At 43.7% G+C, this 23,005-nt stretch overlaps 1 protein-coding gene across 1 annotated transcript in view; it reads left to right on the forward strand.

Annotated features, from left to right (window-relative positions):
- The first annotated feature begins 2,019 nt into the window (after positions 1 to 2,019).
- Positions 2,020 to 23,005, forward strand: part of LOC115209840 (protein DD3-3) — a 56,870-nt gene continuing 35,884 nt past the window's right edge. Inside the window, exon 1 of the mRNA XM_029778410.2 lies at positions 2,020 to 2,558. The gene's annotated coding sequence lies outside the window, so the exon portion shown is untranslated. The remainder of the gene's footprint in view (positions 2,559 to 23,005) is intronic.

The following is a 23,005-nucleotide window of genomic DNA, read 5'->3' on the forward strand; positions in this document are numbered from 1 at the left end:
AAGTCAGTTCGATTTGCTAGTAGAAAAAGTAGGGAAAAGAAACAGAAAAAATATATGTGTGTGTGTGTATACAGGGTTTGGACAAAATAATGGAAACACCTAGCATTATAACATCATAATTTTGAAATATCTATAAAACCATCAAAAGCTTGTTTATTTTTGTTTTGTTTTTTTTATTTATTATTAGCATTGCTTAATATGTTTTGCTAAAATTACTGTTTCTTTTCAGATATCATCACAAAAAGGTAATTAAAATTCATTAAAATGACAGATCAATCAGACTTTCAAAGAGGTAAAAATTGTTGGTACTCGTATGGCAGGCGTTAGCGTAACGGAAACAGCCGAAATGTTTGGTGTATCAAGAAGTATTGTCTTGAAAGTAATGACCAGAAAACCACTACTTTCAAAAACAAACGTTACAAAGCGTTTAGAGTGGAGTAAAAATCTACAGAATTGGTCCCTGGAGCAGTGGAAGAATGTTATTTTCTTGGACGGTCATCCTTTACCTTATTTCCGACCACTGGCCGATTATACTTGTGGAAACAACCAAAAAGAGTATTTGAGCGAGACTGTCTTTTTCCAACTGTTAAACATGGAGGAGGATCTGTGATGATCTGGGGGACTATATCTTGGAAATCTGCAGGCCCAATGGTTTTCCTTCATAGCAGAATTAATAGTCAAGACTATTTAAGCATTTTATCTGATCAAATTCATCCTATGGCTGCAGAACTGTTTCCGGAGGGAAACGCAATCTTCAGGATGATCATGCACCAATTCACACAGCTAAAGTCGTTGCTGAATGGCACGAGAAACATTCTAGTGAAGTTGAACATCTTATCTGGCCACCACAGTCCCCACATCTCAATATTATTGAACATTTATGGTGCATTTCAGAAAAACGAGTAAAGAGTCAATATCCTCCACCATCATTACTACAAGAACTGGAGACTGTTTTAACTGAAGAATGGACAAAAATTCCTTTGGAAACAATTCAAACTTTGTACAAGTCCATACCTTGTAGAATTAGTATTTCTGACTTGTGGGTTTATGTCGAACACCTGCTGTCGCGTGTAGGACGGATCTGGCTATCAGCTGAGCACATTTTGAAGATAGTTTTGCCGCTTTCTTTTGGCCGGGAAGGGCAGTCTGTTTTCTTTGCCTGGTAGCCTTAGCGAAGGAGGTTGTGTGATGGATCAGGCTGAAAGGGCTGAAGATACATACTTTCCTCTTTGGCCAAGCTCTCATTAACTTTTTCAAATTTCACCTGAGAAGAAAAGTGAGGGTGGAGAAAGAGGTTCCGTCCCCACCCCCAGCAATTTTGTTAAAAGGTGAGTGAATGTTGCAAGAATGGCCCAGGCAAGTGGGCCTACTCTAAGTATGCGCCTGTAGACAAAGAGGAGAGGGTGCTTCCCCTGGTGGTCAGGACTGCCGTGGGTTTATGAGCTTTCCACGAGCAGCCCCATGAAGTCTCCCTCTTTTGGGGAATTTTGTTACTATAATCATTTGTTATTGCCTTGTTTATACATTTTTTATGCAGCCCCAAATTGTATCTGTCCTGTGTTGTCCATAATGCTTTTTTTTATGTAAACCCGTTGTGGTTAGTAAAGAAAGCAATCACCAAGGTCGACTTTGCCTTTCATCCTTTCGAGGTCGATAAATTAAGAACCAGTAAAACACTGGGGTCGATATAGTCACCTACTCCCCTCCCCAGATTTCAGGCTTTGTGTCTATAGTAGAAAGTATTATTATTATTATTATTATTATTCGAGAACAGTGCATGTAATCAAAGAGAAATTATACGAAGCCCACCATGACTCCCCGTCTGATAAAGGTACACCAGGCACATGCACCATAGCCATACGTGCGTGACATAGTGATCTTATATCAAGATAAACTTCCCCCTGCCGCTCTCCCCCGCTCTCTCTCTCTCTCTCACTCTCTCTCTGCGTGTAATTACGCACGCATATATACACAGCCAGGTAGTTAAACAGGTAGACTGACACATACGTTGATAGATAAACAAATAGATAGATAGATAGACAGACAGACAGAAGACCGCCAGGACCTAACAGTATGACATTATGAATAAACCACAGTATTATTATTTTGCACGAATTCAGAATTTATCCTTAAAAACCGTGACTGAAAGTTGTTAACTACGACAATGATAAACAATAACAACAATCTACTACGTGGTGGTCACTATTCAGATTGCTTAAAATCTACACACGAAGTGTTTAACTTTTGTAAACATCTGTCGCAAAACATCCTGTCGAGTACACCCTCCGCTAATATTATTTATTAGTTTTCTTTCTCGCTGATAAACTCGTAAAATATCCGAGAAAATATTAACAGGAAATTATTGAAGAGAAAAAGCAAAATATGTCAAGTATTTCGCGATTAAAATGTTTTATACATCTCTTAATGTGGGGAAACTAATTGAACAATAATGGGATTGTCTGCCATCCGCAATGACCACCGCCTATATATAAATGAAGTTCATTTACTCTCATACAGCAGTTGAGAGAGAATTTTGAAACCAATTGGTCGCTAACAAGGTGAGTAGACCTTGACAACATTGTTTCACAACACTTAACAACGATCTTCTTAATTAATTAACTGATTGATTCACTAATTAACTTCCCAATTACTTCAACACACTAACATGTATTACTTTTAACTCCTTTCTTCGTAAACAAGTCGTCAGAAACACCTTTACATTTTCTAACAGAGTTGTTGCTTTTATTTAAACTGTTTATATCCGATCTAATTTGTATTTAAACTGTTTGTATCGATTTGTTTTAATGAGACACTCAATCTGCATTGAATATTTTGGATCGAAAGAGGAAGGTATAAACGAACTCTTTTAAAACGTGACATCAGCTTAGTATGTAATGAAACATACATATACTTATATGAATATAGAGTAGCATACAAAAATATACATATGAACACATACACAGGAAAAATCCAAACTGTGTGACCTATATATATATGTGTGTGTGTGTGTGTGTGTGTGTGTGTGTGTGTGTGTGTGTGTGTGTGTGTGTGTGGTGTGTGTGTGTGTTGACAGATAAACAAACTAACACAGCCATGCGTGCCGGATCAGCTGGCACAGTTGCGGTTTGAAGAGGCTTGTCACAGCCGGAATTCCGTTCGGTTGGCAAAACTTTCCTGTTTGATACTGAAATGTCGCCGAGTTCTTGACATAATGAGTGCGACGTCCCAACATCTAAGCGACGCGCCTCCACGGAGATGTGACGTATCTATATCATAATATTATTCTCAAACCACGTGGTGGTGTGCTGGCAGAACTGTTAGCACGCCGGGCAAAATGCGGAGCCGTATTTCGTTTGCCGTTACGTTCCGAGGGTCGATAAATTAAGTACGCACTGAGGTCGATATAATCCTTTCGGGGTCGATTAAATAAGTATCAGTTACGCACTGGGGTCGATATAATCGACTTAATCCGTGTCTGTCCATGTTTTTCCTCTCTGTGTTTAGCCCCTTGTGGGTAGTAAAGAAATAGGTATTTCGTCTGCCGTTACGTTCTGAGTTCAAATTCTGCCGAGGTCGACTTTGCCTTTCATCCTTTCGGGATCGATTAAATAAGTACCAGTTACGCACTGGGGTCGATATGATCGACTTAATCCGTGTGTCTGTCCTTGTTTGTCCTCTCTGTGTTTAGCCCCTTGTGGGTAGTAAAGAAATAGGTATTTCGTCTGCCGTTACGTTCTGAGTTCAAATTCTGCCGAGGTCGACTTTGCCTTTCATCCTTTCGGGGTCGATTAAACAAGTACCAGTTACGCACTGGGGTCGATATGATCGACTTAATCCGTTTGTCAGTCCTTGTTTGTCCCCTCTGTGTTTAGCCCCTTGTGTATTTCGTCTGCCGCTACATTCTGGGTTCAAATTCCGCCGAGGTCGACTTTGCCTTTCATCCTTTCATCGGTGTTGATAAAAATGGAAACACTGGAGTCGGTGTAATCAAGTCCCCCTCTCACCAAATTTTAAGCCTTTGTACCAGTATGAAAAAGGGTTATTCTCAAATCACGTGTAGATTGGCTATTCGTTTGTACTCTAGGCCCGACGTTTTGAGGGAGGGGTAGCCAGTCGATTAGATCGACTCCAGTACGCAACTGGCACTTAATTTATTGGGCAAAGTCGACCACGACAGAATTTGAACTCAGAACATAAAAACGGACGAAATACCTATTTCTTTACTACCCACAAGGGGCTAAACACAGAGGGAAACAAACAAGGACAGACAAACGGATTAAGTCGATTATATCGACTCCAGTGCGTAACTGGTACTTATTTTAATCGACACTGAAAGGATGAAAGGCAAAGTCGACCTCGGCGGAGTTTAGACTCAGAACGTAGCGGCAGACGAAATACCGCTTAGCATTTCGCCCGGCGTGCAAACGATTCTGCCAGCCGCTCGCCGCCTGTGTAGATAGGGTATTGTAATTTTAAAAGTTTTTACTTGTCCTGGAAGCCTGAATTAAAAAGGACATGATCCAGGGATTCGGACTATGTGACATAACTAATTTAAGTTTAGGCGATCTTTGGTTTTAGGTATAACGATTTTAGGTGTAATTAGTTTTATCAGCAGGCTAGATAACGAAAAGAAAACACTGAATGTCAATATAAAAATAGACCTGGGGATTCCAAGCGAAACGAATATGTGAATGTTTGCAAGTCGCTTATTTAATCTCATTTAATGGAAACATTTAATTTGATATTCTTTTCTATTCTAGGCACAAAGCCAGAAATTTTGGTGGGAGGTGGGGGGGGCTGTCGATTAGATCGACCCCAGTACGCAACTGGCATTTAATTTATCGACCCCGAAAGGATGAAAGGCAAAGTCGACCTCAGCGTAATTTGAACACACATTAATCTAATATTCTCTTCGGTTAAATATTTCCAAATAGCTTTTGTCTAGACAGCGTCGAAAGCAGGGCCGAATTAAGACCCATAAAGGCCCTAAACACTTAAAAGATTTTGGTGCCCCGTTTTTATATATGATTTTATATTTTTATTTTTCAAAATAAAACAAAACTAACAGTAAGATGGAAAATAATATTTATTTTCGTCCACTTCTATTGGAAGTCTCTCTCTTTCTCTCTTTTAAATGTTTCAGTCATTTGACTGCGGCCATGCTGGAGCACTGCCTTTAGTCGAGCAAATCGACCCCGGGACTTACTCTTTGTAAGCCCAGTACTTATTCTATCGGTCTCTTATGCCGAACCGCTAAGTGACGGGGGACGTAAACACACCAGCATCGGTTGTCAAGCAATGCTAGAGGGACAAACACAGACACACATATATATACATATATATATACGACGGGCTTCTTTCAGTTTCCGTCTACCAAATCCACTCACAAGGCATTGGTCGGCCCGGGGCTATAGCAGAAGACACTTGCCCAAGATGCCACGCAGTGGGACTGAACCCGGAACCATGTGGTTGGTTAACAAGCTACTTACCACACAGCCACTCCTGCGTCTTTGATCCGATTCCCAAAATTAATCTCACGTAGCACATCTGCTTGTATACCTTGTAGAGATAAGGCATCCCGAACCTTATTTTAGCAAGTTTAGAGTGATTTCTTTTGTGCTGTCAACCTTTTACTATTTCTGTAGTGTCCCCTCCGTTCCCTTGATGCTGCAAGCACGTGCTTATTTTGCTCAATGTTTAATCCAGTGATGGTCGGAAGAACTCGTCTACAAGTAGAAAGGAAGAGAGGAGGTAGCTAAAGAGATGGAGTCTTTTATAGGGAAAAAAAGATTGAGACAGAAAGGGAAGGGATGGAATTTAAAAACGGAAAAGAAATAAAAGAAGGCAGATCCAAGCGAGTGGAGGCCCAATAATTAGTTTAGTTTGGCCGTCCTGCTGGGCCCTTCAATGATTTTACATGAGCATACCATCCATCACGGTTCCTCATGCATGTTCTTAATTCTCCAACATTTACCATTCCACTGTCCTGAAGCAAGTTGTCCCCTTAGATTAGACGTTTTCGTCCCCAGTTGATTCTTCCCTCGACTACCATGAGACCAATTGACTCACAGCTTCTTCTGGTGCCTGATGCACTGACCAGCAAGTCTCATTCTTCTCAGCTGAATCTTCTCTCTCACTTTGGGCAGATCTTGATAAAGCTGCTTGTTTGTTTGTTGAGCGAAGCGGTCTTCGTCCCATGTCTGTAGTGGGAGAAGTCCGAAACGTGGTCCTTTGCCATTCGTAATACCCGCACCGCAGAAGAGAAAACAGGTCAACCCCCGACACTGACAGCATCGACGGATGGATGAATGCGCATCCAGGCTCAGCGGTTATGTAGGAAGTCGGGGACAAGAAACAGGAAGAAAGAGTGAGAGAAAGTTGGAGCGAAAGAGTACAACAGGGGTCGCCAACACCCCCTGCCGGAGCCTCATGGAGCTGTAGGTGTTTTCGCTCAATAAACACACACAACGCCCGGTCTTGGAATCGAAACCGCGATCCTCCGACCGCGAGTCCGCTGCCCTAACCACTGGGACATTGCGCCTCCTGATAAAGCTGCTCGTTGGTTAAATGGCTTCTCCATGTAACAACCAGTGCCAATGTTAATATTTTTGTGTAGCAGCCGTCTATTCATCGAGCTTTATGATAAGGGTTCAAGATTCAGCACCATATAACGAAACTGACTCTATTACGGAGACAAACAACCTAATGTTCAATTTACGAGTCATCTCAGAACTCCAGATTTTACAGTTTGTGACACACACCCCTAACAAGTGCCGTCTGTACAGCAAAATTCTTTTCACTATTTCCATCCAAGCATCAAGGGACTTGAAGTTAGTGAAGGCGGCGAACTGGCAGAAACGTTAGCGCGCCGAACGAAATGCTTAGCGGTATTTCGTCTGCCGCTACGTTCTGGGTTAAAATTCCGCCGAGGTCGACTTTGCCTTTCATCCTTTCGGGTTCGATAAAATTAAGTACCAGTTACGCACTGGGGTCGATATAATCGACTTAATCTGTTTGTCTGTCCTTGTTTGTCCTCTCTGTGTTTGGCCCCTTGTGGGTAGTAAAGAAAGAGGTATTTCTTCTGCCGTTACGTTCTGGGTTCAAATTCCGCCGAGGTCGACTTTGCCTTTCATCCTTTCGGGTTCGATAAAATTAAGTACCAGTTACGCACTGGGGTCGATATAATCGACTTAATCTGTTTGTCTGTCCTTGTTTGTCCTCTCTGTGTTTGGCCTCTTGTGGGTAGTAAAGAAAGAGGTATTTCGTCTGCCGTTACGTTCTGAGTTCAAATTCCGCCGAGGTCGACTTTGCCTTTCATCCTTTCGGGGTCGATAAAATTAAGTACCAGTTACCCACTGGGGTCGATATAATCGACTTAATCTGTTTGTCTGTCCTTGTTTGTCCTCTCTGTGTTTAGCCCCTTGTGGGTAGTAAAAAAAGAGGTATTTCGTCTGCCGTTACGTTCTGGGTTCAAATTCCGCCGAGGTCGACTTTGTCTTTCATCCTTTCGGTGTCGATAAAATTAAGTACCAGTTACGCACTGGGGTCGATATAATCGACTTAATCCTTTGTCTGTCCTTGTTTGTCCTCTCTGTGTTTGGCCTTGTGGGTAGTAAAGAAATAGTATTCGTCTCTTCTGCCGTTACGTTCTGGGTTCAAATTCCGCCGAGGTCGACTTTGCCTTTGATCCTTTCGGGTTCGATAAAATTAAGTACCAGTTACGCACTGGGTCGATATAATCTACTTAATCCCTTTGTCTGTCCTTGTTAGTCCTCTCTGTGTTTGGCCCCTTGTGGGTAGTAAAGAAAGAGGTATTTCGTCTGCCGTTACGTTCTGAGTTCAAATTCCGCCGAGGTCGACTTTGCCTTTCATCCTTTCGGGTTCGATAAAATTAAGTACCAGTTACGCACTGGGGTCGATATAATCGACTTAATCCCTTTGTCTGTCCTTGTTTGTCCTCTCTGTGTTTAGCCCCTTGTGGGTAGTAAAGAAAGAGGTATTTCGTCTGCCGTTACGTTCTGGTACAAATTCCGCCGAGGTCGACTTTGCCTTTCATCCTTTCGGGGACGATAAAATTAAGTACCAGTTACGCACTGGGGTCGATATAATCTACTTAATCTGTTTGTCTGTCCTTGTTTGTCCTCTCTGTGTTTAGCCCCTTGGGTAGTAAAGAAAGAGGTATTCGTCTTCTGCCGTTACGTTCTGGTTTCAAATTCCACCGAGGTCGACTTTGCCTTTCATCCTTTCGGGATCGATAAAATTAAGTAGCAGTTACGCACTGGGGTCGATATAATCGACTTAATCCCTTTGTCTGTCCTGTTTGTCCTCTCTGTGTTTGGCCCCTTGTGGGTAGTAAAGAAAGAGGTATTTCGTCTGCCGTTACGTTCTGGGTTCAAATTCCGCCGAGGTCGACTGCCTTTCATCCTTTCGGGTTCGATAAAATTAAGTACCAGTTACGCACTGCGGTCGATATAATCGACTTAATCCGTTTGTTGTCTTGTTTCGTCTCTCTGTATTTGGCCCCTGTGGGTAGTAAAGAAATAGGTATTTCGTCTGCCGTTACGTTCTGGGTTCAAATTCCGCCGAGGTCGACTTGCCTTTCATCCTTTCGGGGTCGATAAAATTAAGTACCAGTACGCACTGGGGTCGATATAATCGACTTAATCCCTTGTCTGTCCTTGTTTGTCCTCTCTGTGTTGGCCTCTTGTGGGTAGTAAAGAAAGAGGTATTTCGTCTGCCGTTGCGTTCTGGGTTCAAATTCCGCCGAGGTCGACTTTGCCTTTCATCCTTTCGGGGTCGATAAAATTAAGTACCAGTTACGCACTGGGTCGATATAATCGACTTAATCTGTTTGTCTGTCCTTGTTTGTCCTCTCTGTGTTTAGCCCCTTGTGGGTAGTAAAGAAAGAGGTATTTCGTCTGCCGTTACGTTCTGGGTTCAAATTCCGCCGAGGTCGACTCTGCCTTTCATCCTTTCGGGGTCGATAAAATTAAGTACCAGTTACGCACTGGGGTCGATATAATCGACTTAATCTGTTTGTCTGTCCTTGTTTGTCCTCTCTGTGTTTAGCCCCTTGTGGGTAGTAAAGAAAGAGGTATTTCTTCTGCCGTTACGTTCAGTGGGTTCAAATTCCGCCGAGGTCGACTTTGCCTTTCATCCTTTCGGGGTCGATAAAATTAAGTACCAGTTACGCACTGGTGGTCGATATAATCGACTTAATCCCTTTGTCTGTCCTTGTTAGTCCTCTCTGTGTTGGCCCCTTGTGGGTAGTAAAGAAAGAGGTATTCCGTCTGCCGTTACGTTCTGGGTTCAAATTCCGCCGAGGTCGACTTTGCCTTTCATCCTTTCGGGTTCGATAAAATTAAGTACCAGTTACGCACTGGGGTCGATATAATCGACTTAATCCCTTTGTCTGTCCTTGTTAGTCCTCTCTGTGTTTGGCCCCTTGTGGGTAGTAAAGAAAGAGGTATTTCGTCTGCCCTTACGTTCTGGTTTCAAATTCCGCCGAGGTCGACTTTGCCTTTCGTCCTTTCGGGGTCGATAACATTAAGTACCAGTTACGCACTGGGGTCGATATAATCTACTTAATCTGTTTGTCTGTCCTTGTTTGTCCTCTCTGTGTTTAGCCCCTTGTGGGTAGTAAAGAAAGAGGTATTTCGTCTGCCGTTACGTTCTGAGTTCAAATTCCACCGAGGTCGACTTTGCCTTTCATCCTTTCGGGTTCGATAAAATTAAGTACCAGTTACGCACTGGGGTCGATATAATCGACTTAATCCCTTTGTCTGTCCTTGTTAGTCCTCTCTGTGTTTAGCCCCTTGTGGGTAGTAAAGAAAGAGGTATTTCGTCTGCCGTTACGTTCTGGGTACAAATTCCGCCGAGGTCGACTTTGCCTTTCATCCTTTCGGGGACGATAAAATTAAGTACCAGTTACGCACTGGGGTCGATATAATCTACTTAATCTGTTTGTCTGTCCTTGTTTGTCCTCTCTGTGTTTAGCCCCTTGTGGGTAGTAAAGAAAGAGGTATTTCGTCTGCCGTTACGTTCTGGTTTCAAATTCCACCAAGGTCGACTTTGCCTGTCATCCTTTCGGGGTCGATAAAATTAAGTACCAGTTACGCACTGGGGTCGATATAATCGACTTAATCCCTTTGTCTGTCCTTGTTTGTCCTCTCTGTGTTTGGCCCTTTGTGGGTAGTAAAGAAAGAGGTATTTCGTCTGCCGTTACGTTCTGGGTTCAAATTCCGCCGAGGTCGACTTTGCCTTTCATCCTTTCGGGATCGATAAAATTAAGTAGCAGTTACGCACTGCGGTCGATATAATCGACTTAATCCGTTTGTCTGTCCTTGTTTCTCCTCTCTGTATTTGGCCCCTTGTGGGTAGTAAAGAAATAGGTATTTCGTCTGCCGTTACGTTCTGGGTTCAAATTCCGACGAGGTCGACTTTGCCTTTCATCCTTTCGGGTTCGATAAAATTAAGTACCAGTTACGCACTGGGGTCGATATAATCGACTTAATCCCTTTGTCTGTCCTTGTTTGTCCTCTCTGTGTTTGGCCTCTTGTATGTAGTAAAGAAAGAGGTATTTCGTCTGCCGTTGCGTTCTGGGTTCAAATTCCGCCGAGGTCGACTTTGCCTTTCATCCTTTCGGGGTCGATAAAATTAAGTACCAGTTACGCACTGGGGTCGATATAATCGACTTAATTTGTTTGTCTGTCCTTGTTTGTCCTCTCTGTGTTTAGCCCCTTGTGGGTAGTAAAGAAAAGGTATTTCTTCTGCCGTTACGTTCAAGGTTCAAATTCCGCCGAGGTCGACTTTGCCTTTCATCCTTCGGGGTCGATAAAATTAAGTACCAGTTACGCACTGGTGTCGATATAATCGACTTAATCCCTTTGTCTGTCCTTGTTATCCTCTCTGTGTTTGCCCCTGTGGGTAGTAAGAAAGAGGTATTCCGTCTGCCGTTACGTTCTGGGTTCAAATTCCGCCGAGGTCGACTTGCCTTTCATCCTTTCGGGTTCGATAAAATTAAGTACCAGTTACGCACTGGGGTCGATATAATCGACTTAATCCCTTGTCTGTCCTTGTTAGTCCTCTCTGTTTGGCCCCTTGTGGGTAGTAAAGAAAGAGGTATTTCGTCTGCCCTTACGTTCTGGTTTCAAATTCCGCCGAGGTCGACTTTGCCTTTCGTCCTTTCGGGGTCGATAAAATTAAGTACCAGTTACGCACTGGGGTCGATATAATCTACTTAATCTGTTTGTCTGTCCTTGTTTTCTCTCTGTGTTTAGCCCCTTGTGGGTAGTAAAGAAAGAGGTATTTCGTCTGCCGTTACGTTCTGAGTTCAAATTCCACCGAGGTCGACTTTGCCTTTCATCCTTTCGGGTTCGATAAAATTAAGTACCAGTTACGCACTGGGGTCGATATAATCGACTTAATCCCTTTGTCTGTCCTTGTTAGTCCTCTCTGTGTTTAGCCCCTTGTGGGTAGTAAAGAAAGAGGTATTTCGTCTGCCGTTACGTTCTGGGTACAAATTCGCCGAGGTCGACTTTGCCTTTCATCCTTTCGGGGACGATAAAATTAAGTACCAGTTACGCACTGGGGTCGATATAATCTACTTAATCTGTTTGTCTGTCCTTGTTTGTCCTCTCTGTGTTTAGCCCCTTGGGTAGTAGTAAAGAAAGAGGTATTTCGTCTGCCGTTACGTTCTGGTTTCAAATTCCACCAAGGTCGACTTTGCCTGTCATCCTTTCGGGGTCGATAAAATTAAGTACCAGTTACGCACTGGGGTCGATATAATCGACTTAATCCCGTTGTCTGTCCTTGTTTGTCCTCTCTGTGTTTGGCCCTTTGTGGGTAGTAAAGAAAGAGGTATTTCGTCTGCCGTTACGTTCTGGGTCAAATTCCGCCGAGGTCGACTTTGCCTTTCATCCTTTCGGGATCGATAAAATTAAGTAGCAGTTACGCACTGCGGTCGATATAATCGACTTAATCCGTTTGTCTGTCCTTGTTTCTCCTCTCTGTATTTGGCCCCTTGTGGGTAGTAAAGAAATAGGTATTTCGTCCTGCCGTTACGTTCTGGGTTCAAATTCCGACGAGTCGACTTTGCCTTTCATCCTTTCGGGTTCGATAAAATTAAGTACCAGTTACGCACTGGGGTCGATATAATCGACTTATCCCTTTGTCTGTCCTTGTTTGTCCTCTCTGTGTTTGGCCTCTTGTATGTAGTAAAGAAAGAGGTATTTCGTCTGCCGTTGCGTTCTGGTTCAAATTCCGCCGAGGTCGACTTTGCCTTTCATCCTTTCGGGGTCGATAAAATTAAGTACCAGTTACGCACTGGGGTCGATATAATCGACTTAATTTGTTTGTGTGTCCTTGTTTTCCTCTCTCTCTGTGTTTAGCCCCTTGTGGGTAGTAAAGAATAGGTATTTCTTCTGCCGTTACGTTCAAGGTCAAAATTCCGCCGCCGAGGTCGACTTTGCCTTTCATCCTTTGGGGTCGATAAAATTAAGTACCAGTTACGCACTGGTGTCGATATAATCGACTTAATCCCTTTGTCTGTCCTTGTTAGTCCTCTCTGTTTGTTTGGCCCCTTGTGGTAGTAAAGAAAGTGGTATTTCGTCTGCCGTTACGTTCTGGGTTCAAATTCCGCCGAGGTCGAATTTGCCTTTCATCCTTTCGGTTCGATAAAATAAGTACCAGTTACGCACTGGCGTCGATATAATCGACTTAATCCCTTTGTCTGTCCTTGTTAGTCCTCTCTGTGTTTGGCCCCTTGTGGGTAGTAAAGAAAGAGGTATTTCGTCTGCCGCTACGTTCTGGGTTCAAATTCCGCCGAGGTCGACTTTGCCTTTCATCCTTTCGGGTTCGATAAAATTAAGTACCAGTTACCCACCGGGGTCGATATAATCGACTTAATCTGTTTGTCTGTCCTTGTTTGTCCTCTCTGTGTTTAGCCCCTTGTGGGTAGTAAAGAAAGAGGTATTTCTTCTGCCATTACGTTCTGGGTTCAAGTTCCGCCGAGGTCGACTTTGCCTTTCATCCTTTCGGGTTCGATAAAATTAAGTACCAGTTACGCACTGGGGTCGATATAATCGACTTAATCCCTTTGTCTGTCCTTGTTTGTCCTTCTGTGTTGGCCCTTTGTGGGTATAAAAGAAAGAGGTATTTCGTCTGCCGTTACGTTCTGGGTTCCAATTTCCGCCGAGGTCGACTTTGCCTTTCATCCTTTCGGGATCGATAAAATTAAGTAGCAGTTACGCACTGCGGTCGATATAATCGACTTAATCCGTTTGTCTGTCCTTGTTTCTCCTCTCTGTATTTGGCCCCTTGTGGGTAGTAAAGAAATAGGTATTTCGTCTGCCGTTACGTTCTGGGTTCAAATTCCGCCGAGGTCGACTTTGCCTTTCATCCTTTCGGGGTCGATAAAATTAAGTACCAGTTACGCACTGGGGTCGATATAATCGACTTAATCCCTTTGTCTGTCCTTGTTTGTCCTCTCTGTGTTTGGCCTCTTGTATGTAGTAAAGAAAGAGGTATTTCGTCTGCCGTTGCGTTCTGGGTTCAAATTCCGCCGAGGTCGACTTTGCCTTTCATCCTTTCGGGGTCGATAAAATTAAGTACCAGTTACGCACTGGGGTCGATATAATCGACTTAATCTGTTTGTCTGTCCTTGTTTGTCCTCTCTGTGTTTAGCCCCTTGTGGGTAGTAAAGAAATAGGTATTTCTTCTGCCGTTACGTTCAAGGTTCAAATTCCGCCGAGGTCGACTTTGCCTTTCATCCTTTCGGGGTCGATAAAATTAAGTACCAGTTACGCACTGGTGTCGATATAATCGACTTAATCCCTTTGTCTGTCCTTGTTAGTCCTCTCTGTGTTTGGCCCCTTGTGGGTAGTAAAGAAAGTGGTATTTCGTCTGCCGTTACGTTCTGGGTTCAAATTCCGCCGAGGTCGAATTTGCCTTTCATCCTTTCGGGTTCGATAAAATTAAGTACCAGTTACGCACTGGCGTCGATATACTTAATAATCCTTTGTCTGTCCTTGTTAGTCCTCTCTGTGTTTGGCCCCTTGTGGGTAGTAAAGAAAGAGGTATTTCGTCTGCCGCTACGTTCTGGGTTCAAATTCCGCCGAGGTCGACTTTGCCTTTCATCTTTCGGGTTCGATAAAATTAAGTACCAGTTACCCACCGGGGTCGATATAATCGACTTAATCTGTTTGTCTGTCCTTGTTTGTCCTCTCTGTGTTTAGCCCCTTGTGGTAGTAAAGAAAGAGGTATTTTTCTGCCATTACGTTCTGGGTTCAAGTTCCGCCGAGGTCGACTTGCCTTTCATCCTTTCGGGTTCGATAAAATTAAGTACCATTACGCACTGCGGTCGATATAATCGACTTAATCTGTTTGTCTGTCCTTGTTTGTCCTCTCTGTGTTTAGCCCCTTGTGGGTAGTAAAGAAAGAGGTATTTCGTCTGCCGTTACGTTCTGGTTTCAAATTCCACCGAGGTCGACTTTGCCTTTCATCCTTTCGGGTTCGATAAAATTAAGTACCAGTTACGCACTGGGGTCGATATAATCGACTTAATCCCTTTGTCTGTCCTTGTTTGTCCTCTCTGTGTTTGGCCCCTTGTGGGTAGTAAAGAAAGAGGTATTTCGTCTGCCCTTACGTTCTGGGTTCAAATTCCGCCGAGGTCGACTTTGCCTTTCATCCTTTCGGGGTCGATAAAATTAAGTACCAGTTACGCACTGGAGTCGATATAATCGACTTAATCCCTTTGTCTGTCCTTGTTTGTCCTCTCTGTGTTTGGCCCCTTGTGGGTAGTAAAGAAATAGGTATTTCGCCTGCCGTTACGTTCTGGGTTCAAATTCCGCCGAGGTCGACTTTGCCTTTCATCCTTTCGGGGTCGATAAAATTAAGTACCAGTTACGCACTGGTGTCGATATAATCGACTTAATCCCTTTGTCTGTCCTTGTTAGTCCTCTCTGTGTTTAGCCCCTTGTGGGTAGTAAAGAAAGTGGTATTTCGTCTGCCGTTACGTTCTGGGTTCAAATTCCGCCGAGGTCGAATTTGCCTTTCATCCTTTCGGGTTCGATAAAATTAAGTACCAGTTACGCACTGGCGTCGATATAATCGACTTAATCCGTTTGTCTGTCCTTGTTTGTCCTCTCTGTGTTTAGTCCCTTGTGGGTAGTAAAGAAAGAGGTATTTCGTCTGCCGTTACGTTCTGGGTTCAAATTCCACCGAGGTCGACTTTGCCTTTGATCCTTTCGGGTTCGATAAAATTAAGTACCAGTTACGCACTGGGGTCGATATAATCGACTTAATCCCTTTGTCTGTCCTTGTTTGTCCTCTCTGTGTTTGGCCCCTTGTGGGTAATAAAGAAAGAGGTACTTGAAGTTAGTAACTTCCTTAAGTTCTCATCCGTTTCTCGCACTGAGGTGATTTGGTTGCTCGGTGTCTTCATTGAAGACCTTATTAGTTTTATCTGAGTTACAGTACAGGCCAACCTTTGCAGCTTCAACTTCCAGTCTGTTGAGCACTTCCTCTGCCCGATGTATCTCTTCAGAGAGAAGAGCAATGTCGTCTGCAACATCTAGATCTGTAAGTATTTATTTTTGGTGCAACTCGTCTACTTCTCCGTTTTTTCCAACTTAAACCCCTATTATTCCTCTTTTCCTTCTAAGGTCTTGCGCACCACATAGCCTAGCACTGGAACAAAGGGATACTGTGCAAGTATATCCCCTTTAAGTATTCCTGCTGTTATTTTTTCTCTATCATATGTTTATAGTTCTTGCTTTTGTATGTTCGCAAAGCTTCGCTATGGCATAGAGAAGTTTTAGAGGTATATCATACTCTTTTAGGATTGTGAGCATCTTGCCTCTGTGAATGGAATCAAAAGCCTTCTTGAAATCACCATATAGGATGACAGTTTTTCTATTGTGTGCTTCGACTTCTTCAATTAACCTTTTCGAAGTTAGAATATGTGTTGCTGCGGATCGACGAGGTCAGAAATCATTCTGATTTTGTCCTTGATGTTTATCGATACTAGGTTGTAATAAGATAATTTTGTTTGTGATTTTGGCCACTGTTGAAGATAGTTCTTGGTATCACGGAGATTTCCTGATTTTGGAATAGGGAGCAGATCCAACTCTGATAACAGCTTTGGCTTCATCTTCTCTTTCAATAGTTTGTTTGCAAAGTATAGCCCAATTTCGTCGAAATTACATCGTTTCAAAACTTCGAGTGCAATGTTACCTGAACCCAAAGATTTACCTTCCTTGATTGATTTCTTCGCGAACTGAAGTTCTTCATCTTTAAATTCGGCACCATTAATGTCAATGTTATTCAGTCCCTTGAGAAGATCTGCTTCATTTATTATCAATCATTAAGGCGGCGAGCTGGCAGAAACATTAGCACGCTGGGTGACATGCCTAGCGGTATTTCGTCTGCAGCTACGTTCTGAGTTCAAATTCCGCCGAGGTCAACTTTACCTTTCATCCTTTCGGGGTCGATAAATTAAGTACCAATTACGCACTGGGGTCGATATAATCGACTTAATCCGTTTGTCTGTCCTTGTTTGTCCTCTCTGTGTTTAGCCCCTTGTGGGTAGTAAAGAAATAGGTATTTCGTCTGCCGTCACGTTCTGAGTTCAAATTTCTCCGAGGTCGACTTTGCCTTTCATCCTTTCGGGATCGATAAATTAAGTACCAGTTGTGTACTGGGATTGATCTAATTGACTGGGGCCCTTGTGCCTAGAGTAGAAAAGGACATTTAAGGCGGCGAACTGGCAGAATCGTTAGCTGGACGAAATACTTAGCGGTATTTCACCCGTCGCTACGTTCTGAGTTCAAATTCCGCCGGGGTCGACTTTACTTTTCATTGTTTCGGGGTCGATAAATTAAATGTACCAGTTGCGTACTGGGGTCGATCTAATCAAATGGCCCGCTTCACCAAAATTTAGGGCCTTGTGCTTAGAGTAGACAAGAAGATTTATTTTTGTTAGCAAGTGCCAGTTCTTTTGGTCAAACTATCGTATCTCCAGCTGCTTCAGATGCCAAGATATCAAAATTTATCAAAGTGTAGTACATCATAGCTCCCGCCAGTATAGCTCTACGGGTCACAGAAGCACGCAGGGCACTCCACTGCGGCAGGCCGCTTAATCAGACGTATAAGTATTTGTGAACCCTTTTGGTCATGAATGACCATGGGATTGCACCTAGAAAGTTACCCTCCCAGGCACAAGTCCGGGCAAGATGGTTTATGGAAGACCAGCAGTCGCCCATGCATACCAGCTTCCCCTCTCCACACCACTGATGTTATCCAAAGGAATGGCAAAGGGGCCAACACAGCTTGGCACCTGTGACGTCGCAACTCATTTCTACAGCTGAGTGAACTGGAGCAACATGGAATAAAGTATCTTGCTCAAGGACAAAACACGCAGCCCGGTCCGGAAATCGAACTCACAACCTCACGATCGTAAGCTCGACGCCCTAATCACTGAGCCATGCGCCTTCACAGACGTATAAGTTTTAATATTTTTGAATTTTTTTAAATATTTAGACGTATAAGTTTAAATATTAAAAAATTCAAAAATATACAATACACACACACACACACACACACACACACACACACACACACACACAATGTACACGTTGTTGGAAGGCCGATGACAATTTTTTTTTTCTTCCCTAGGCACAAGGCCCGAAATCTTGGGGGAGAGAGCCAGTCGATTAGATCGATCCCAGTACGCAACTGGTACCTAATTTATCGACCCTGAAAGGGTGAAAGGCAAAGTCGTGCTCGGCGGAATTTGAACTCACAACGTAAGCTAAGCATTTCGCCCGGTGTGTTAACGATTCTGCCAGCTCGCCGCCTTAGGGTCGATGACTATTCATGAGTTCCTCCGCCCTTTGACGTGTCTTATTTTTCGTCCCGCGTGGTGTCCAACAATCAGCCTTCCCACCAAGCAAGCTTGGTGGGGTTGCCAGTTTAGCCGCTGACCACGACCTGACCATGTAACAGCTTGTACTGGGTTACATGTTACCAGTAGCGTTCAAGAATGACCTGGCCAGGATCACTCAAAAGGGGTCTGAGCCGAAAATAATTGAATAGATAAATAAATGGAAAGGGATGAGGGATGTGAACAAGGGAAATAAAATGAAATGAAGTAAATATTGGAGAAAGTCTAAAACGTGTGTTTCCTCCAGGTTTTAATTAATTACCAACATTCTGACAAGATGGCCTCCCAACATTTTCCTCTCTCTGTACACTTTCCAATACCTATTTCTTTACTGCCCACAGAGGGGACAAACAAGGACAGACGAACGGATTAAGTCGATTATATCGACCCCAGTCCGTAACTTGTACTTATTTAATCGACCCCGATAGGATGAAAGGCAAAGTCGACCTCGGCGGAATTTGAACTCACAACGTAAGCTAAGCAAAATAAATCTTCTTTTCTACTCTAAGCACAAGGCCCAAAATTTTGGGGGAGAGGGCCATTCGATTAGATTGACCCCAGTACGCAACTGGTACATTTAATTTATCGACCCCGAAACAATGAAAAGTAAAGTCGACCCCTGCGGAATTTGAACTCAGAACGTAGCGACGGGTGAAATACCGCTAAGTATTTCGTCCAGCTAACGATTCTGCCAGTTCACCGCCTTAAATGTCCTTTTCTACTCTAGGCACAAGGCCCGAAATTTTTTGGGAGGGCCCCAGTCAATTAGATCAATCCCAGTACACAACTGGTACCTAATTTATCGACTCCGAAAGGATGAAAGGCAAAGTCGACCTCGGCGGAATTTGAACTCAGAACGTAACGGCAGACGAAATACCTATTTCTTTACTACCCACAAGGGGCTAAACACGGAGGGGACAAACAAGGACAGACAAACGGATTAAGTCGATTACATCGACCCCAGTGCGTAACTGGTACTTATTTAATCGACCCCGAAAGGATGAAAGGCAAAGTCGACCTCGGCGGAATTTGAACTCACAACGTAAGCTCAGCATTTCGCCCGGCGTGTCTGCCAGCTCGCCGCCTTTTAAAAAATTTCTGCCCTGGGTGAAGCGGTACACTTTCCAACGCCAAATCTGCCATCGTTTTCTTCAGTCGTACCGTGACCACAATCCACTTGCGAAGTGAGCTCACGGACGATCACTCGTCTGTCACGGACGATCACTCGTCTATCAGTGTCAATCATTTTAACCGTTTGTCTTCTATTCTTTTGTTCTTTTACCTGTTTCAGTCATTAGACTGCGGCCATGCTGGGGCACCGCCTTGAAGAGTTTTAGTGAAACGAACAAATCCCATTACTTTATTCTATCGGACCCTTTTGCCAAAGCGATAAGTTATAATGGCTTAAACACACCAACACCGGTTCCCAAGCGCTGGGGTGAGGGTGGGGCGTAAGCACACACACACACTTTCAGTTTCAATCTACGGAATCCACTCACAAGGGTTTGATCGGCCCGAGGCTATAGTAGAAGACACTTGTTCATTGTGCCTTGCACTAGGACTGAACTCGGAACCAAGTGGTTGGGAAACAAACTTCTTACCACACAGCCACGCCTGCACTTTCCAAACTTCTTACCACACAGCCACGCCTGCACTTTCCAACGTTACGTTCTGAGTTCAAATTCCGCCGAGGTCGACTTTACCTTTCATCCTTTCGGGGTCGATAAATTAAGTACCAGTTACGCACTGGCGTCGATCTAATCGACTTAATCCCTTTGTCTGTCCTTCTTTGTCCCCTCTGTGTGTAGCTCCTTGTGGGCAATAAAGAAATTAAAACTTTAGCACGCCGGGCGAAATCCTTAGCAGTATTTCGTCTGTCGCTACGTTCTGAGTTCAAATTCAGCCGAGGTTGACTTTGCCTTTCATGCTTTCAGGGTTGATTAAATAAGTACCAGTTACGCACTGGGGTCGATATAATCGACTTAATACCTTTGTCTGTCCTTGTTTGTACTCTCTGTGTTTAGCCCCTTGTGGGTAGTAAAGAAATAGGTATTTCGTCTGCCGCTACGTTCTGAGTTCAAATTCCGCCGAGGTCGACTTTGCCTTTCATCCTTTCGGGGTCAATTAAAAAAGTACCAGTTACGAACTGGGGTCGATGTAATCGACTTAATCCGTTTGTCTGTCCTTGTTTGTCCTCTCTGGCACATTGCTCTTATCAGTGGAGTCATCTCTGGAAACAAGCTGCAGCCTTCTGTGGACGTTGGGCAGCCATCACTTCTCCTTCGTCCAGAGATTTTCGAGAGGAAAATTGACTCTGCCAAATCAGTCGGTTTGGAACTGACCTGTGTCAGTTAATGAAAGAACTTCTGCATTACTTTCAGTCTAACCCTTGTGCGTACCTGCATATGTATACACACACACACATACACACATATACATACATACCTGACACATACCGTTCTGTGTGTACTTGAATCTATATATGAACGCGCGTGTGCGTGTGAGTAAGCGCGCTTATACGTGTGTGTGTGTGTGTGTGCGTGCGTATTTACATGTCTAATTAAATGTATAGTTCTCTGACCTGAAACCTGCAATCTTTCTAATCTCCCTCTCTCTCTCTCTCTGTCTCACTCCCTTTCTCTCTCTCTCTCTCTCTGTCTCACTCCCTTTCTCCTTCTCTGTGTCTCATCCCTTATATCTCTCTCTATCTCTCTCTTGTCTCACTCCCTTTTCTCTCTATCTCTCTCTATGCCCCACTCCCTTCTCTCTCTCTCTCTCTCTCTCTGTCTAACTCCCTTTCTCTCCTCTCTCTCTCTATCTGTCTCTCTTGCTCTCTCTCTCTATGTCTCTCTCTCTCTATCTCTGGCTCACTGCAATTTCTCTCTCTCTCCTCTCTCTGTCTCACTCCCTTCTCATCTCTCTCTCTCTCCTCTGTCTCACTCCCTTCTCTCTCTCTCTCTCCCTCCTCTCTCTCTCTGTCTCACTCCCTTTCTCTCTCTCTCTCTCTCTCTCTCTGTCTCACTCCCTTTTCTCTCTCTCTCTTCTGTCTCACTCCCTTTCTCTCTCTCTCGTCTCTCTGTCTCACTCCCTTCTCTCTCTCTCTCTCCTCGCTCTCACTCCCTTTCTCGCTCTCTGTCTCACTCCTTTCTCCCTCTCTCTCTCTCTCTCTGTCTCACTCCCTTCTTTCTTTCTCTCTCTCTCTCTCTCTCTCTCTCCTTCTCTCTCTCTCTCTCTCTCTCTCTCTCTCTCTCTCTCCGTCCCCCTCTTTCTCTCTCCTCCACGACCATTTCTCCCTATATAATTCTACAATCCTTCCACGTCTTCGGCCTTTCATTCTCCTTAACGCATGTCAAAACAAGAATCTCTTACCAGCACAAACGGCTGACCTTTTTTCATCTGCGACAATGAAGTGAGGTCACTGCCATGGTTTCTGTTGCTCGTGAACAGACACACAAGGTCTCCTAGAAATAGGAGTAATCGTGATTTCCAGATTTCACGCGCGAAGGTCTCCGTCTTCGTGGGGCATCGGTGTCGGCGAAAGCTCTGCTCAAAGCTTTTTGCTTTATTCACCTCACACACACACTCATATATGTAACGATAATGATACCCGTTGCTCGTCTGCCGTTACGTTCTAAGGCAAAATAATTATTGAAAAAAAAAAATACATATGGCCAAATTTGGACAAACGACAGTTTAACATAAAAGCAACGATATATAGATACCAAATCCAATAAAAACCGTAGCTCCGACACAGGTTCCAGGTGTGCGAGTATATCGCCAAAATCACTTTGTGAAAGAACAACGAGTTATCTCCCCTGCACTGTAGAGCTGTGATTCCCAGCCTCTGCTCCTCGAAGGTAGTACTGAGAGAAGGGGGGGCGTGAACTAAATTCAAAATTCCACCGCGTGTGTACCGTTGGCGACTTTTTTTCCTCTGTCTTCCCTTCTCTGGATCTTTCCTTCTCCTATGTTTCCGACGAAGAGCTCCGCTCGAAACGTTAAACCCTCCTCCTTTCCTTCTTTCCTGAGCGTCCTCCAATATATATATATATATATATTGTATCCACGTACCTATGCATATGTTGTGTATTATCTATGTATTGGATTAATCTATATATATATATATGTATATATATATGTATATATATATGTATATATATATATATGTATATATATATATATGCGCAGGATGGTGGGTGGTAAGTAGCTTGCTTACCAACCACATGGTTCCGAGTTCAGTCCCACTGCGTGGCACCTTGGGCAAGTGTCTTCTACTATAGCCTCGGGCCGACCAAAGCCTTGTGAGTGGATTTGGTAGACGGAAACTGAAAGAAGCCCGTCGTATATATGTATATATATATATATACATGTGTGCGAGTATGTTTGTGTGTCTATGTTTGTCCCCCCTAGCATTGCTTGACAAACGATGCTGGTGTGTTTACGTCCCCGTAACTTAGCAGTTTGCCAAAAGAGACCGATAGAATAAGTACTGGGCTTACAAAGAATAAGTCCCGGGGTCGATTTGCTCGATTGAAGGTGGTGCTCCAGCATGGCCGCAGTCAAATGATTGAAACAAGTAAAAGAGTAAAAGAGTATACATGCATATATGAGTACGGACACCACAAATAAACGTAGAACACAACGAGAAACGAACTGTGTGGTTGGGAAGCAAGCTTCTTATCACACAGTTATGCCTGCGCTTATTTTTAGGTGGGTGAAGCCGTGGTTCTTCTGAGCCAAGAGTGGAGGTGGGGAGCTTCAGCCAGGGGAGGGGTCAAGGTAGAAGTGACCACGTCGTGATCCCTGTTTTATGAATAAATTGGTATTACTTGCGAATTCTTCCAAAGTATTTCGAAGGCAAGTTGAAAGATAACGGATGAGATTAGTTTGGTCAAAGGTCTGCTTGGTCAAGGTTGACCTAGGGTTAAACAGAGAACATCAGCATCTCTGGCACAAAACCAGGGAAATGGTATGTTGTGAGACATGAAGGGCAGAAAAGTTGTTGTTGTTGTTGTTGTTGTTGTTGTTGTTGTTGTTGCTGTTGTTGTTGTTGTTGTTGTTGTT

This window comes from Octopus sinensis, linkage group LG1, assembly GCF_006345805.1.
Source record: "Octopus sinensis linkage group LG1, ASM634580v1, whole genome shotgun sequence".
NCBI lineage: Eukaryota > Metazoa > Mollusca > Cephalopoda > Octopoda > Octopodidae > Octopus > Octopus sinensis.